Below are 16,124 nucleotides of genomic sequence, written 5' to 3'. Positions count from 1 at the left end.
CACCTGGATCTGGCACGACTGAACAGACCCTGCCCAGTGCCAGGGCTGGACCTGCAGGTATGGCAGGGAGCTGCAGCCCAGAGCAGCCATGTTCTGTACCCCCCAAACCCCCAACACCCCTCAGCATCGAGGCATTGAAAGGACTTTTTGCTGCCCCATGTCAGCATCACCCCCGAGCTGCCCTAAGAGCCCCTGGTTAACACTTCCCCTGGCACAGGTCTCCTTCATGAGGCCAGGATGGTGCTTTGCAGATTTGCTGGGTCTGTTCAGAACCTCTCCCATAGCAAAGCCACATTCAAGGACTGTCTAGATGAGAGCAGGCAAACCCTCCACAGCCCAGCCTGGTCATGGGTATCTAACATGGCCAGGACCCATTAATCTGCTAATATTTATAAGTGAGGCTGCAATGAGTAATCTCATTTCTGGGGAGAACTCCATTCATCATGGAATCAAACTGACTTGATAAGATGGTTTGTGACTGAGGAGATATATCCATATGGTCAGTGGCAGCTGAGGATGGGGATGAGAATAGCAGGGACCTAAATCATGGCAGTTGATGGTGGTGAGCAGAGAAGGGGAGAGGGGATGCCTGGCCTGCAAATCCTTTCTCTGCACTGGGATGCAGATGAGGGGGGCACAGAGGGGAGATGCTGCTGTGGCACTTTGCCCCTAAGAGGGCAAAAATAAGAGTGTTTCCAGTCTGTGCAGAACATGTCCCAGCAGTGATGGCAAGAGAAGAATCTGAAGGGCAGACTCACATGCTGGAGGGGACCCTGGACAGTCACTCAGTCCCTAAAACCCAGGGTCCCAGGATGCTCTGGAAGTGGGAGCAGAATCCAACCCATTCCTCAGCCCCTGCTGACTGCCAGGAAGGGGCCCAGTTATGTCTGTGTTGGATTGTTTGGCCAAACAATCATTGTGCAAACGAGATCTTTGCCTTTGCCACTGACCTTGGCAGCCTTCAAAGGGGCAGCCCACAGGTCAGAGTCTTTATATCCTATTACCAGTCTCCTGAGTCACACCAGTCCCCTGGCAAGCAGTATTATTTTGAAATGGCAGCTAAATGGGAAAGAGGTCGTGCTCCCAATACGGCGACAATAGGCCATGACAGCACTTTCTGAGTGATTAAGCCCCAGGTGATGTCAGGGCTACAACAAGTGGCTGAAGCCTGACAGACTTTAATCACCTCGGACATGTCATCACATCCCCACACTCCATCCTGCCGGGCTGGGCTCTTGGTGTGGAATAGGAGTGATGGAGAAGAGAATCGAGCCCAACCTGTGCTCTCCCCAGTTCGTCACTGCAGGCATCGCCGTTAATAACCAGCCGGAGCCGCCCGTTGGCCCTCAAAGATCTTTCTGCGATAAACAACCTCCTAAAATAACGGCCCGGGGCCGGCGGAGCAGACACTAGATGGCATTGGGAGAACGTGCCGAGCGCTGCCTCTCGCCTTGCCTGGCACAGCCGGGCAGGAGGCTCAGGATGACGGAGCAGAAAATGTCTGTGGCGGGGAGACGAGAGGCCGGCGGCTCCGGCAGCCCTGCCCAGCACCCCCGCCCTGCCCAGCACCCCCGCCCTGCTCAGCCTCCGGGCTGGTAAAATAGCTCTTCCCAAGGTATTTGATTTCTCTTTTTTTTTTTGCACGGAGGAGCCGAGGGCTGGACCTGCCCGGCCACTCTCTGCCCCTGGGGCAGCACACGCTGCTCACCCCGCAGGAGGGGTGGCTGCTGCCCCCACCCCTCTGCCGGCACCACAGACCTGCCAGCTCCACTTCACATGAGACAGATTTTTCTCCTGCAGCCTAAGCTGTGCTTTCCCAGCCACCTGCAGACAGAGGGGTCCTGGGGGAGCATCTCCCCCTTTTCTCTTGTCCTATCCCTGGACACTAGGGGGAAGAGGCCACCACCCACCTCACTGCAGCCTTCTTTCAGGGAGCTGCAGAGAGCAGTGAGGTCTCCCCTCAGCCTCCTCTTCTCCAGGCTGAACAGCCCCAGCTCCCTCGGCCTGTCGAGACCTGTTTTCCAGATCTAGTTGCCCTCCTCTGCACCCTCCATCCAATCTAAACCTCCCCTGGTGCAACTTGAGACCATCTCGCTCACCTCCTCGCCTGGTGCACCAGTATCCCTCAGGTCCCTTCTGGGAACAGGCCTGGGGATATTCAACACTAGGTCAGAGGCAGAAACTGTTGGCAGTAGCTGGGATCAGGGGCTCTTCCTCCTTTCTCCTGCTCCCCATCACCTGCTGGCCTCCTCCAATCCTGCAGCACCAGCATCTCCTTCCCCCACATCCCTTTCCACATCCCCACTGAGCTGAGCCTGAGCTCAAACACCCTCACAGGAACCTCTGCCAGAGAGCTCAGCTTTTTTGGAGATCTCCCCCCATGCAGGCTGACATTACAGCATTCTTCCAAAGGCTAAAAACTTGCTCACACCCTAACAAAAAGCCAACATGAAAACCAACCCATTACCTCCCCCTTAATTTGCTTGTGCCCCTCCCGGGGACTCTGGGCACCAAATCTGTGAACTGAACTCTGAAAAGGGCCCAGACTTGGCTCAAAGCAAGAGATTTTGCATCACCATGTCTTAAAATGTCAGCACTTTAATTAGCTGCCATATGAAGCTGGAGTAGGTCTGGAAAACAGCTAGTAAACTGTTCTGCCCCTCTTGGTTTTCAGTTCAGGTGGAGAAATTTGTTCCAGCTGACCTTTTCCCTACCAGACCCAAAAAAAGTTCTCAATCCATACTGGCATTTCCTAAAAATAGGACAAAATAGTCCCCCCAAAATACCAGCCAACTGCAGGGATGATGTTGTGCTCAGCTAAACAGCATCGTGCCAGAACAGGGAGGAGCTGCGTGTCCCAGGACTTTGGCAGTGAGATCCCTGCTCCTCTTTTGCCTCCAGCCTCATCTTACCACGAACATCAGGGTTCTCCCTTTCATCTCCTTCTGACACTGCTGCCTTCATCCACAAGGAAAAACCCCAGCTGAAGTTATCCCAGATCAAGGTGTCCCCTGCTTAAAGTTTTCTAGTGATCATTTAAATCTCCAGCCTCACTCACCCTTTTAATTTTATTTTTTTGTACCTGTAAGGTTGCTGGAGTCATAACTTACGCTCCAAGATAATTTCTTGCTCTAAAGGATACAATGAATTTCTTCACAATTTGCTGACCAGCTGAGAATGCTTCTCCAGGTGGGTTACGCTGGGTAGTTATTTGATTGCAGCTGCTGGAGATAGAGGTTTGAGCCCACTTATGATCTCTGTGAGTGGTAAATTCATGAAAGCAAAGCCAAAGGAAGTTCCTGAAAACACACAGGAAGGCAGGAGGCCACGATGCCCTGCCACAGCTGCTGGCTTTGGAAATGTCAGTGCTGAGGTGACACAACAACTCAGAGGGCTCTGGAGCCCCAGCTCAGGCTGTCCCCAGCATGACATCTAAGAGCAGAAGCCACCAGAAGCCAGGAATTGCATCCAAAGGGCCAGGCAAGTGTCCACCACTACAATGGCTGGGCACTGTGGAGGGCTCAGGGATGTAGGGTTTGGGTCTGAACTTGGCCTGGAGCCCAAGGAGCATCTTCCAGGAGAGCAGATGGCAGCGGCCACCGGCTGCTCCGCCCTCCCCGAGGCAGCAGTTGGTCCCCTCTTGCCAAGCGAGGGAAAGCTCGAGCCAGAGAAATACCTTCCTCGGAGCACAATCGTTCTCCAGCACGTCAGAGGAAGAAGAGCAGGATCAAAAGCATCCTCCCTCCCTGACGGAGAGCCCGGAGTCCCGGCCTCGCGGCGCTCCGGCTTTGGTGGAGCGTGACACTCATCTGTGGCGCGGTGCGCAATTATGGCTCGGAGAAAGAAGGGGCAGATCGCCCCGGTGGGGGCAGAACACGAGCCTTTCATCCACACCCCACCAGCCGCCGCCTGCCGCTCGCTATTCTCATCCCTCCTGATCAAGGCCAAGCGTTTCCTCCTCCTGCAATTGAAGCCCAGACCCCGGCGCTGCTTGGGGGAACCGTCGGGCTGTGCCGAGGGAGGGACAGAGCTGCTCCCCGTGCCCTGCTGCGGGGCACGACCCCACCGAGATGGCTTCAGAGACCACTCGTGGGCAGGGGTGTTCAGCAGGGAGGTACGTGCAGCTCCGGCACTGCTGGCGGGCGGGCAGGTCAGCCTGGATTTGTGCTTGATGGGGGAAGCGCTGCAGCTCAGGCGGCGGCGGCGGCAGAGGGACCAGTCGTGCCCCTGCCTTGGTGCCAAGCAGAGCTTGTGCCCCAGGGACGAGGAGAAAAGGGACTTCAGGAGGAAAGTTTGGTCTTTGGGATTTAAAGAGCCCCTGGTGTTCTCATGATGCTCTGACTCTTGTTTTCTGCTTGGGCAACTTTGCCCCAAACTCTAGTCCTTGTAAGGACAAGATCCCACGAGTTACGATGGCAAGTGGCCACTTGGGGTGTGTGGCCTGCTGCCCTGGGAGGTGATGGAAGTCACTGCTAGCACCATCCATGAGTAGAAAGCAGAGCTGCCTTGGTGGCAAGGAAAAACCACTTCCCAGGAGCCTGGGTGGGTGCAGCCCCCATGGCAAAGGCTGGGGAGCATCATGCAAGTTCAGCAAGTGCTTGAAGAGGCAACTGTGTCCATCTGTACTAATGTGAAGCAGAACTATCCGAGGAACTGAGAACATCTGAGGAGCAACCAAGGAGACACCAAACTCAGCTGGTGATGCTCACAGCTCTCATCTGCTCCAAGATGACTCTCCTCGTGCAGCAGACAGGTGTTGTGATGCTCCCAGGCTGCCTCTGCCATGTCTCTGACTTGGCTGTTTCCAGTTCTTACAAACCACTTCAGGGATTAACCAAACCCAAGGCTTCTGAGGAATCCCAGGGTCCTTCCTAGCACGTTCCTCATGTTGATACAGCTGCAGGAGATCAGTTTCATTATCCTCAACGATCCAGCAGCTCTTCCCAGATGTCAAAGGCAGAAGCAGCCCTGAGGGCTCCTGCAGAGCAATAAAAGTCCAGTAAAAGTTCTCTACTTACTTTCCTCCCAGGGAACTTCTCGATCTTGACCCCCTCGGTGACTCACATGCAGAGGGGGGAGGAGGTTTCAGGAGCCAGGGCTGCCCCCTCCCAAGCCCTAGGGACCTCCCGTGCAGCTCCTCTCTCTTTATGTTGCTCCAGGGATGTCTCTGAGAGGCTGGAGCAAAACGGCCCCACGGGGAGGAGAGCAGCTCGCTCCCCCGCACAGCACGGGCTGGGGAACTGCACAGGAGTCCTGGCTGCAGGCTCCTGTCTGACTGCAATCAATATAACCTTTTAAAATTAATCTACTTTCTCCTCATTTTTGCCCACAAAGACAGTTGCTGCAATTCCTCTATTTCCATGACATTTGGGGGAAAAAAACCTGTTTCGGTGTAATGCTTTCTGTACACTATAGACTTTATTACTTCAGGGTGAAATTTAAAAAAAGACTATTTTTTTTCCCTGTGATATTGGGAAAGAAAAGATTCTTTCTCCTACCTTCAGCAGCTTGCCCTCTCTCAAAAACTTCTCACCACGGCCAGTCTGTAGCCTGCTGTCCTGTGGGGTTGTGCTCTGCATCCCTCCCCTGAACAACCCCTGCTCCCATGGAGCCACTCCTGGCAGCCCTACAGCCCGGCCACCACCGCTGGTGAAGTCCTTCTGTGCTCAGAAAACCTGTCTCTGTGCATCTAATGGTGCATGTGGCTGGGCAGAGGACACAGGCAGCAGGACCCCCATGGACCACGCCACCACCTGGCCACACCACTCCCTTGGGAGGCTGATGGCAGAGCTGGGAAGGGCAGGAGAAAGATGCCCAGCACTCAGCCAGGCAAGATGGGGTGTTCCCAGTGTCACACATGCTCCCTGGTCCCTTGGGATGGTGACAGTGTCACTGCCCACAACAGCCCTCCAGCCACCCCTCACTCCTGACGTCCCTGGCTGTGGAAGACGGGGCTGGATTGCCTGGAACAAACCCAGCAGCCTGCTCCTTCTCATTCCCAGGCTATTTTTATCCTCCTCCCAGTGACAGATTGAGGGCTTCAGAAACAGCCCCGTGAACTCTCTCCTGCTTCCCCGCCATGGAAATTACTGCACAGTGGTTCAAAATGGGAGAGTCATTTGCAAAACAAATAAGTCTCCGATTAGCTACCAAGCGGCAGGCTGACCTTACAGGGACCCTTTCATTAGGAGACACTTATTTCCTGATACTTCTCTATAGAACAGCGATTAACTGCCTTGGGACGGAGGGAGCCACTTCATACTGTTTTAATGAATTAAATATATGCTCCTATTTGGCTCCTAATGTTCAAGAAATATTAAGTACAGCAATTGTCACATTCCCAAAGCCAGTGATCTCTCTACCTAGCAGTTAATCTCTATTTTCCCCTTCCCACTACAAAGTTTAATCCGTTAATGTGCTTCTCATGTCATGATATTTCCCTTCATTAAGGCCCATCAAAGCATCCTGCCCCGTCCCGCAGGGACAACAGCAGCAGAGCAAAGGAGAACAATAACTGATCACAAGAGGCACAGGGAGCTCAGGAGCTCTCTGTCCAGCCCTCCTGCTCTCCAAGGTCATCCCAGCACATGGAGGAGTGCTCCAGGACTTAGCTCCTGCTGTGGCTTTGTCTTCTCCTCTTCCTTCTCCCAGCATCCACAAACACAGAAGCAGGAGATGTTCCTGCCCTGCACTTCTGCTCGACGTGGGCTGCTGGAGCAACGTGGCTCCCAAGGGATGCAGGGAGGTTTTGGGGACAGGTTAGAGGGACTTAAGAGGAAATTTCTTTTCCTGGGATGTTCCTCAGCCTGCTCTGCTGAGGAGATATCCACCTTGGACCTTCTAGAAGCACATCCCCTCCTGGGATCTCCAAGGGGTTGGGAAAAAGAGAAAGGGAAAAAAATAATGACAAGGAAAAACAGTGGAGGAAACAATGACTGAACATCCTGGCCCTGGGGCTGCCTGTCCTGAGGCTCTGCCCACTGCCCACGGGGCTGGAAACCTCATGTTACTCTGATGGGCCTCTGACTGGCATGTAATTTAATTACCGTGTGCTTAAAAGATTAAATCCAAGATTAGAAGAATTTATATGGATTAGCACAGGATGATGTTAAATCACTGCCAGCTCATGGCAAAGCAAACCCACAATCTGCAACCTGCAGCAACAGCACTGGTGAGAGATTTCTGGCCCTGTGGCCCCTTGGGAATGGGAGAGAAGGCACTGGAGCTGCCCAGAGCCCCCAGCCCTTCCCAGCACAGCCAGCTCCTCCCCACGGCAGCACAGGCTCTGCCACAGGGACAGCAGCAAACGCCCCTCCCCACACTCTGCTCTCCTGATCCATCACTCCCTCACACACGTCGCTGCCTGAGAGTGTCCCACCCCGAGTCCCCAGTCATGAATTTTAGGCTGTTGTTAAAGCCCATCTGTTATTTTTCTTAAGTCACTTATTAGATGTTCCTTTATGGGGGAAAGAATGAAGCTGGATGGGAGGAAAAATAAAGCATACAAAGTGGGGAGATTTATGAAGTAAACTGGTTTAAATCAAATTCTCAGGTCTCCAGCTAAAGCCCCAGAAAGAGTTATTGTTTCCTTCTCAGGGGTGAGAAGAATGTGAAACTTGCTTCCCTGTGCTGGGAGGGGAAGGGAGGATCAAGGGCAGCGTTTGCATCAAACTGCTTCTTCCAAACCAGCCATTCACAAACCTTCATCCCTTTATCCAAGCTGCTGCCTCACCTGGCTGCTGTAGTTGTCCCCAGCCCAGGCAGGGACAGAGGAACAAGCAGGTCCAGAGCCAGCCCAGCAAAGTGACTGTTACCAACATCGTGCAGCATCTCTGAGAACATCCCGCGCTCCTCAACAGCGACCGGAGGGGCTGCCTGGTCTCTCTCACCCACCTCTGCAGCCTGGGCAGCCCCAGCAGATCCCTGGGGGCTGGATGTGGTTGGAGGTGGCAGCCAAGGACACTTTTCCAGCTGTCTGGCTGCGTGGGGACACCAGGAGCAGGTTCCCAACCTCCAGACCCAGCGGCGCTGCTGCTGGGGGCCGCGGCCCGTGTCTGTGCTGGGCCCTGTGCAATCTGTTTGATTTGAAATATTAGTGAAGAGATTAGAAACAGTGCTCATGATTTTGTGATGCATATGGTAATTAAAGTGTTACATTGCAATTATGATGTAATTAAACTGTGGGATGCTCTTCAAGATGCAATTGCCACTCATTTACATAACTGACGGATTTGCTTATTATCACCCTTCTAATATATGTATTAAAAAGAGCATCAAGAGCTCTGGCTATGGAAGCTTGCAGCAGCTGTACCCAGCACCCAGCCTTCTTCCAGCTCACCATAGGGCCTGGGCTGTTGCTTCCCAGCTCCAACTGCTGCTGATTCACCCCCTGGCTGGGGCTGCCTCCAGAAAGACTCAGGAGCAGCTCCACAGCCCCCCTGAAGCCCATCCCGGCTGGAGCAGGCAGCTTCATGGCACCCACCCTCAGGCAGCAAACAGAGGGTCCCCCCAGGCAGCCTCTGGGTCACCTCCCTCCACACAAACCACTGCTCAACTCTCCCCTGCTCCAGGCTCTTATTTAAGATAAAGAGGTTTTTCCCCTTCTCCAGCTGCCCTCTCAGTTACTCATTTTCAAGGATGCTGTTCCGGGATGCCTGTCTGGAAAGCCCCAGGAGCCCCCACAGTCTGACCTTTCCAAGCAATGAATACAAGATGCTGTTAAACCCACCAGCTGCTCACATCTGGCAGGGTACAGTCACACTTGCATGCAACAACTATCCTCAGTCACGCAAAGACCTTTCTGGATCTGTGAGTTTCTGTAGGTACTGAAAAACACCAACAAAACATGCTATAAAACAAGACTGATTTTTCTCCTTTTTAAACTCACCAGAACTTCCTCAGAGGAGCTAAAATAAAAATGCCTTCAGAACCAGGATGCCCTTAACCTTGTCCTGATCAGATGGCTGTGAGTGGGAGCAACATGTGGCAGGGAGGTGGGTACATGCTGGGGAGCAACAGCTCAGGGAGAGAAAGCTTCACTGAAAGCCAAATCCTGCGCCTGGGCTTCGCTTTTTAACCAGAGAAGGCCAAGCCCTAAAACATCCCTGACAGTGAGTAATGCCTCAATCTGAGTCACTGAAGAGTGCACAAGAAAAGGAGAAAGGACTTTTGAAATGGTTCTTTTCAATCTGCTGCTTTAACCTGCACTGAGAAACATGAGATTCCTGAGAAACGTGAGGTCTGATCCCTGCAGAAATGGATCTATGGGAACGTCCCGGTGCTGCTGGGGAGGCTGGGCTGGCTCTGCCAGCTGCAGAGCATTTCCTCTCCTGCCCATGAGACCCTGGAGAACAAGCCCAGGGTTAATGCCCCACAGCAGGGCACCCGGCAGGGTATTTTGGTGGCACACAGGTGGGACACCGAGCAACTCTCCCCGTCAGACCTTAGAGAGAGGCACAGCTGGAACCCAGCGATCTGCCAGGCTCGCTGCTCAAAACGTGCTGCACTTTCTTAAAAATACATTTGTCTTTGCATAATTGCCTTCCCCAAACTACATCTTCCCTTTCATTACAGATTCTGTTAGCCTGCCTAGAAAAAAAAAAAAGAATATCGATTTAGGCAGCTGCAGAATATTGCTGTTTAGGCTCCAAACACATCCACATGGGCCAGGATGGGGCCCGTGGCTGTAGCCAGGACCAGGTACCACCTGGTACTGAGTGAACAGGGAGGCCTGGGGGTGCTCACACTTTGGGTGCTCACAAGACTCTCACCTCATTCATCTTCAAGGAAACACAACCACTTGCTGAAGATTTAATACAGCTGGAGCTTAACTTCAGTTATATAAGGACTTGTCAAAGTTAGGAACATAAGTCAGCAGTGGAAAGATTTAGATGCATGGCTCCATACTTCTTTTTAAATGTTTCTTTCCCCCCCCTCCCTTAAAAAGCCAGGGCCAGGAGGCAGCAGCTCTGCCCACGGGGCTGCAGGGCCAGAGCTGGGGCAGGTTTTCTCCTGCCCTGGCACATGGCAGCAGGATGTGGACCTGGCAGCAGGACCTGGGACCTCAGGGATGGTCTCTGGGCTCTGCCAACGGCTGCAGCAAGGGAGGGGGTGGCTGCTGCCCCTCCAAACCATAAGAGAGGCTCAGGAAGTGGCAGGTGATGCTGGTCCCCATCAATCTGGCTGAACACCAGCTCATCCATCGCTGCCCCTGTGAGCTGCGATCTTCGAGAAAATAATTTCTAGTCATTTAGAGGCAGGTAGAGGAAAAGCTTTTCCCCTTCCCTCTAAGCTACAGCAGATCTATGACAGAGCTTTTCAAACCCCAGCATCCCCACAGTAGCCAGTGCATTAGGCCTGGAGGTGTAAAGAAATGACTCCTCACCAGATTAAAAGATACACGTGGCAGCCAAGAAGGGCTGAGCCCACCCCAGGGAGCGCCGAGCCTGGCCCGCGGGTGCTGGGAGGGCACCCATGGGGCTGTCTCACCCTGGCAGAACCAGCCAGGGGCTGGGATGCTGGGCCCCCAAAACAAGCCCTGAGCAGCCTGCAGCAGCCCCACCCCTCCCAGCAATCCCTCCCTTGCCCAGTTTATTTTGGTTTAGCTGGGAACTGTGGACACTTGCTGATAAAATTGATGTCGTGTCCAATTGCGCATCGAACTCCTGTTGCCTCCTTCTCCACAAGAGCAGGGCTGCCATATTTAGCCAACTTTTAAACTCATTAGCAAAAGCAGATGCTTAGATCTGCAGTCCCTAATGACTGCAAATGGGAGAATTAGTTTATTGATTGATGGCCTAATTGTTGCCACCATGACCACTGCAACAGCTGTGAGCCCAAGCGCTCCGTGCTGAGATACACCCAGTCTGCAGGGAGAGGGAGAGACAGCAAACAGCTGGACCAGGCCATCCAGCAGCACCCGAGATGCCACCTGCATGCAGATTTCCAAATTATTCCAGCATTTGAACAGTCAAGCAAAAGTTAATTTAATTACACTTCACCCAACAGAGGTCAAAGCCTCTGAGTGCGTGTTGATGTGTCACCTTTTGCAGGGTGCACTGACTGGCCTGTGCCCTTTGCTTTGTAATGAAGAGACTGCCAGGGCCTGGGAGCAGCAGCCTGGGCTCTCCCTCCTTCCCTCCCTCCCTTGGTTTTCCATGAAAAATGTAAATAAAGGGAAAGAGGTCAGAGCTCTGTCCTCACACAGTCCTGCGATTGCTGGGTGGTGTGTCTGGGTGACCTTCAGCCCTGTGATGGATGGTCCCCAGGGAGCTCCCTGGCGTCATGAACTGTGGCTTGGCTTGAATAAACACATCTATAACCTGGCCCTGACCTGGACAGGCACAAACCCCCTGAAATCCAGAAGCTTTTAGCACGTGCCCCAACAGCTCACGGAGCAGGGACAGAGTTAAGGCACGGGAAGAGCTTGCTGCCTTGGGATGCTGTGGGGAGACAAGAGGAAAGCAGCCTCTGCCTTGAGAGCTTGGTTGTTGTTTCTGCAACAGCTAAAAATCAACAGAAAAAACAGATTTGCAAGAGGATTTAAGAGGCATCAAGTTGCCTGGATACCAGATCCTGTAAGTACCTAGAAAGTAATTATAAAGCAAGAGATCTGTCTGGACTAAGCAGGGGGACAGGAAATTGGAAATCCATTTGTGAGAGACTTTCTGCTTTCTAACAAGACAGGTTACAGCTCACCCCTGCTCCTGACCCCATGAAACCTGCAGGCCTGCTGTTTTCCTTGCAGGGAAAGGTCAAGAAAAATTAAGGAAAATAAAAAGCACCCTCTACAATCAGAAAATCCAAACTCCCTGGCAAGGACTTGCTTTGAGCTCAGCAAAGCAGCCTCAGTGCAGTCCAAGAGCAAGGACTCCTTGGGGATGTTTTTGGACCAGAGTAGTCAACCTCATGGAGCATCCAACAAAAGTCCCCTGTGGCCTCCCCAGATGTTTCTGCTCTCTGTCCCAGCTCCAAAGCAAACATTGCTCCCAGCAATAACTCCAAGTGAGAAGTAATCCATTTCATACTGATAGGGCTTCAGGCCCTTCTGAGGGATAAGCCCAAAATATTTACTTGTATAAGAATGAGCACATTTACACACAGACACATCAAGCCAAGATCTGTCTCTTGTTGCACAGGACACTGAGGTTCAGGGGAGCACTATTTTCAGAGACCAATTTCTGCACTGCCACAAATATTTCCATTTTAATAATCTCCACAGCAATAATTTTTCAAATCCCATTTTTTTTTCTTTATGCCTGTTCCCACTTTTTGCCTTTCACTCAATAAAACATAACTCCTCCATTTCCCTTTGCTCTCCTGCTGCTTCTCACCACTTCCAGTTTCCAGCCCTGCACCAGGACACAGCGAGTCACAGTCTCTGTTGGGGGACAAGTCACTCTTCCCAGCACAGATGCCTCCAGGTGCCTTTTCCTGGATACAACCTGCTTAAATCCTTACTGACAGGTGCAGTATTTCAAAAGGCAGGAAGGTTCAGGGCTTGCTCAGATCACATCCCTCTTGCAGGTGTAGGCTGTGACCGACCAGGAGAGGAAGAGGATTTAAAACCATCACCCAAAGCCACATACCCAGTGCATGGCAAGGGAGGACAATTATGACTCTAGAGGCCTTTTGTTGCTGTAATTGTTTGTGTGTGGCCTGGCAGGAGATGGGTTGTGCTGGAAGCAACAGAGATTTTGCTGAAGCATGAAAAGGGATTTAGTTTAGGTAACAGCTCCAGAGCTTTAGGGGTCAACAAAGTGAGAACTCCAGGAAAATATTCAGAGCAGGACAGTCTGGAGACAGGAAAGGAAGAAGGAATAGAGAGAATGCATTTATCAAGTGGCCAATTTACCCCCTCCCAGTCTCTGTCTGCTCCCTTTCAGCAGCAAAACAGGAACCATGGAGAGAAATTAACAGCAGCACCAGCAACGTACAGAGGCAACATAGTGTGAGAACAAATAAAGATGGGGAATGCAACAGTGACAGTGAGTCCGGACTGCAAAGAATTGCAAAGAAGAGCAGAAACCAGGAGGAAAAGCCCTGTGAAAGCAAGGTCCTGCCTTAGGAAGTCTGTCCTGCTCCAAGCCACACACGGACACACAGGCTCCTTCTCCCTCTCATTCACCTCCATCTGGGGATCCCACCTTTTCATGTCATATTTCTTTTTACAATAAGACTCAGAATTCTCCATTTCTGAAGTCAAGATTTTTGACAAGAGAAAGGGCAGGATGGGAACTCCTCCTGTGCTGATCAGCTCATTAATGCCATGATCTGAAGGGCTGTGCCTCCCGACTGCAGCCAGGAGCTGCAGCAGGCACCCGGGCAGGGTCTGTCCGTGGGGAAGGAAAGGCAGCACCAGCACCATGGGAGCTGCCTGAGGGATCAAGGAGGACATCAGGGATGCAACCAGGGTGGGAGTCATCCTGCTGCAAGAGGTGACCTTGACCCAGATGATTTCTTCTTCTCTGTTCTCTCTTTTCATCTCTCCGCAGCGCGGGCAACGCTTCTGGTTTCCAAAGGCAAATTCCAGCTCCAAAGAAATTAATTGCTAAACATTTATCACAATTTGCATAGACGTATAAAAAATACAACAGGAAATCTCTCCCCTTCGCCTCCCAGTGCACCCGACCCCCAGTGCAAGAGGAAAAGTCATTTGAGTGATCTTAGCAGAATCAGAACAAGCATTTAGAGGTCTTTAAGGACCCATAAAACACTTCGGTAGTTTGCTGGTTTGTATCTGACTATCTTCTACATTATCCATTTAAATTAAAACATTTATAATTAATTGAACAAATCATTTCCTCTCGCCCCCTTTGGGGACTGGAGCACATAAGTCTTCAGTAAATTGTAGTCTTTTAGCAATGGGGGTATCCATTTCTTTTACAGGGCTGATTTTCCTGCAGGGTGGGAATCAAGGGCAGGCAAAGAGCAGTTTTAACTGGAAAATCAATTGCTAGGGAAGACAAATTAATGTATATTTTTTCAAAAGGGGACATGAGAAAGAGAGCTTGGCACTCAGAGCCTGCCCCAAAGGCCCCTCAGGAGCTGGGAGTCCACCGTGGATGGTTGGGAAAACTGCTGCTAAATTTTTGGAGCACCATAGTGGTTGGAAGCCCAGGGTGGTGTGGCCTGTCAGGGGCATTCCCTAGACAAAAAACAGTCCAAACAACCCTACCTGAGACAGCCTAGTCAAGGTCTCTGTGGCAAAAACCCTCCTTGGAGTAGGTGGGCTGGGACCAGCCTTGGCTGCTGTTCCTGGCCAGAGTGGGATGATCAGACCAGGATGAAAACACAAAGCAAAACCAGACCAAGGCTCAGAAATCCTGTAGCAAAGAAGACCAGGAGCAGATGGGCTCTGGCACAGCAGTGGGATGCTCATGTCCTGGCTGGCAGCTGGGCAGGCAGAGAGAGCTATGTCCAGGCAAGCAGGGGATGAGCATAAGAACCAGGACCCATCAGGGATATAACTGACCTAAGATACACCATGCATGGACTGCTCCACATGGGTGACAGATGGGACAGCCCCTGAGCAGGCTCAGAAGCCAGGCCAGAGTGTCCCAGGGATGCCTGATCCTGGTGCCTGCTCTTAGCTGGGCTGCCCACACAGGCAAAGGAGCCCTGGAGAGTCCTGGTCTTCACAGAAAATAGTTTATTTTGATGCCCTGGAAATACCTTTGTCAGCAGATCTATTCTTTCATTGTGAAAAAGCCTATTAGTTTCTGCTTTCTACTTTTATGGGAATTTATTCCTCCATCAGATCTTCAATATAAAAGTGCTTCCCTTACAGAGATTGATACCGTGTATATGAAAAGCTCCGTGTGCCCCTGGGCGAGGCAGCCCCTTCCCTTCAGGAGGATGAAGGATGGCTTTGAGAGCAAAGCACTCAACAGCTCCAGAAGATGAAATCTCAATTCCAAGGTCTGCTGTGACATCCCCATGACCTTGGGCTGTCACCAGGGTCCCCGTGCAGCGCAGGACGTGCCAAAACCTCACAGCATGCGTGCCCCGCACACTCCCCCCACACCGGGAACGTCCCACAGCAAGGGGAAGGTGGGCTGGGAAAGCTTCCTGGGCCCCCTCCCTGCTGCTCAGCAGGCCCAAGAGCAGGGGCAAACCCAGGGGAACACACTCAGCTACGTGGGGGCTGCACTGCCCGGGTGGCTGGAGCCAGCTCCCAGCATCGGCGGGGATGTGCACAGAGCTACACGATGCTCTTTGAATTCACTCCCAGCCAAGCAAAACTCAAGCCCCTTCCCTCTGTTAACCTGGTAACCAGGAGTTAACACCATGTGTGGCACTGGCACAGGTTTTGTCCCTGCACCTCTGGACACAGGCTGCCCGTGGCTGCTTCAGGATCAACAAATGAGCAACTGTGGGAGAAGAAGCATCCTGGACTCTCTGGGGCATGTCCTGGGCTGGCAGCTGGGGACAGTGTGCTTGGAGACAACTTCTGGACCAGCAGCAGCCCCATGGAGCATCCCAAGGTTCTGTCCTGTCCACCCTCTGCCACCACTGCTCCTCTGCTCGGGGGGACATCGACCCCCTCCTGCCCCACAGGACCCCCCTAACTCCTCCTGCACCCAGACCACTCAGCTCCTGCCCATCTCTTGCAGGGAGCAGGGCCCTGCAACAGGGACTGGGGTGAAATTAAAACAATAAATAACAATAATCATCTGCTGGGGCTGTTCCAGAGCCACATTGCCATGGCAACCGCCTGCTGGCAGCGATGCTGCCTGGCTGACAGGAGACGTTTTCTTGGGGCAGATGTGAATTCCTCCAACACCTACACGGACACCAGCACAGCGTGTCACTGCCTGGGGAAAGGCCAGCACGCAGGGAGGGGTGACAGGACAGGCAGGGACAGGAGTGAGCCCTGACTGCCCACGCACAGGGTCACACAGTCACAGCCAGCCCCACCACACGGCCCCAGCGCCTGCTGAGGAGGCTTCTCTAGGGCCAAGTGACAGAATAAATTCTCACCAGCAAAGACCCATCACACTGCTTTTAATTATCAGGAAAGGTCCTGAAGCATCACAGTCTGTTTAGCTTGGACTGATGGAAATATATTTATCACAGCTCCATTTTTATTCTTTTTAAAGTTTTTTTGTTGTTTTTTTTTTCCT

The 16,124-nt window shown here is 52.3% G+C and overlaps 1 protein-coding gene across 3 annotated transcripts in view; it reads right to left on the bottom strand.

The window, feature by feature from the left end:
• The window catches only part of LOC127393185 (gap junction beta-5 protein-like), a 49,032-nt gene that overhangs the window by 6,488 nt on the left and 26,420 nt on the right, over positions 1-16,124 (bottom strand). Inside the window, exon 1 of one of the 3 annotated variants that reach the window (XM_051638043.1) lies at positions 2,100-2,180. The exons of 1 other annotated variant lie outside the window; for it this stretch is intronic. The gene's annotated coding sequence lies outside the window, so the exon portion shown is untranslated. Of the gene's footprint in view, positions 1-1,758; positions 1,818-2,099; positions 2,181-16,124 lie in introns of those variants that run through there. One more of the 3 variants, XM_051638044.1, reaches the window with a different exon arrangement.

The sequence above is a fragment of the Apus apus genome, chromosome 21 (genome assembly GCF_020740795.1).
Source record: "Apus apus isolate bApuApu2 chromosome 21, bApuApu2.pri.cur, whole genome shotgun sequence".
Taxonomy (NCBI): domain Eukaryota; kingdom Metazoa; phylum Chordata; class Aves; order Apodiformes; family Apodidae; genus Apus; species Apus apus.
The sequence above is the reverse complement of the archived record's forward strand: the minus strand, read 5'-3'. Positions and strand labels throughout refer to the sequence as shown.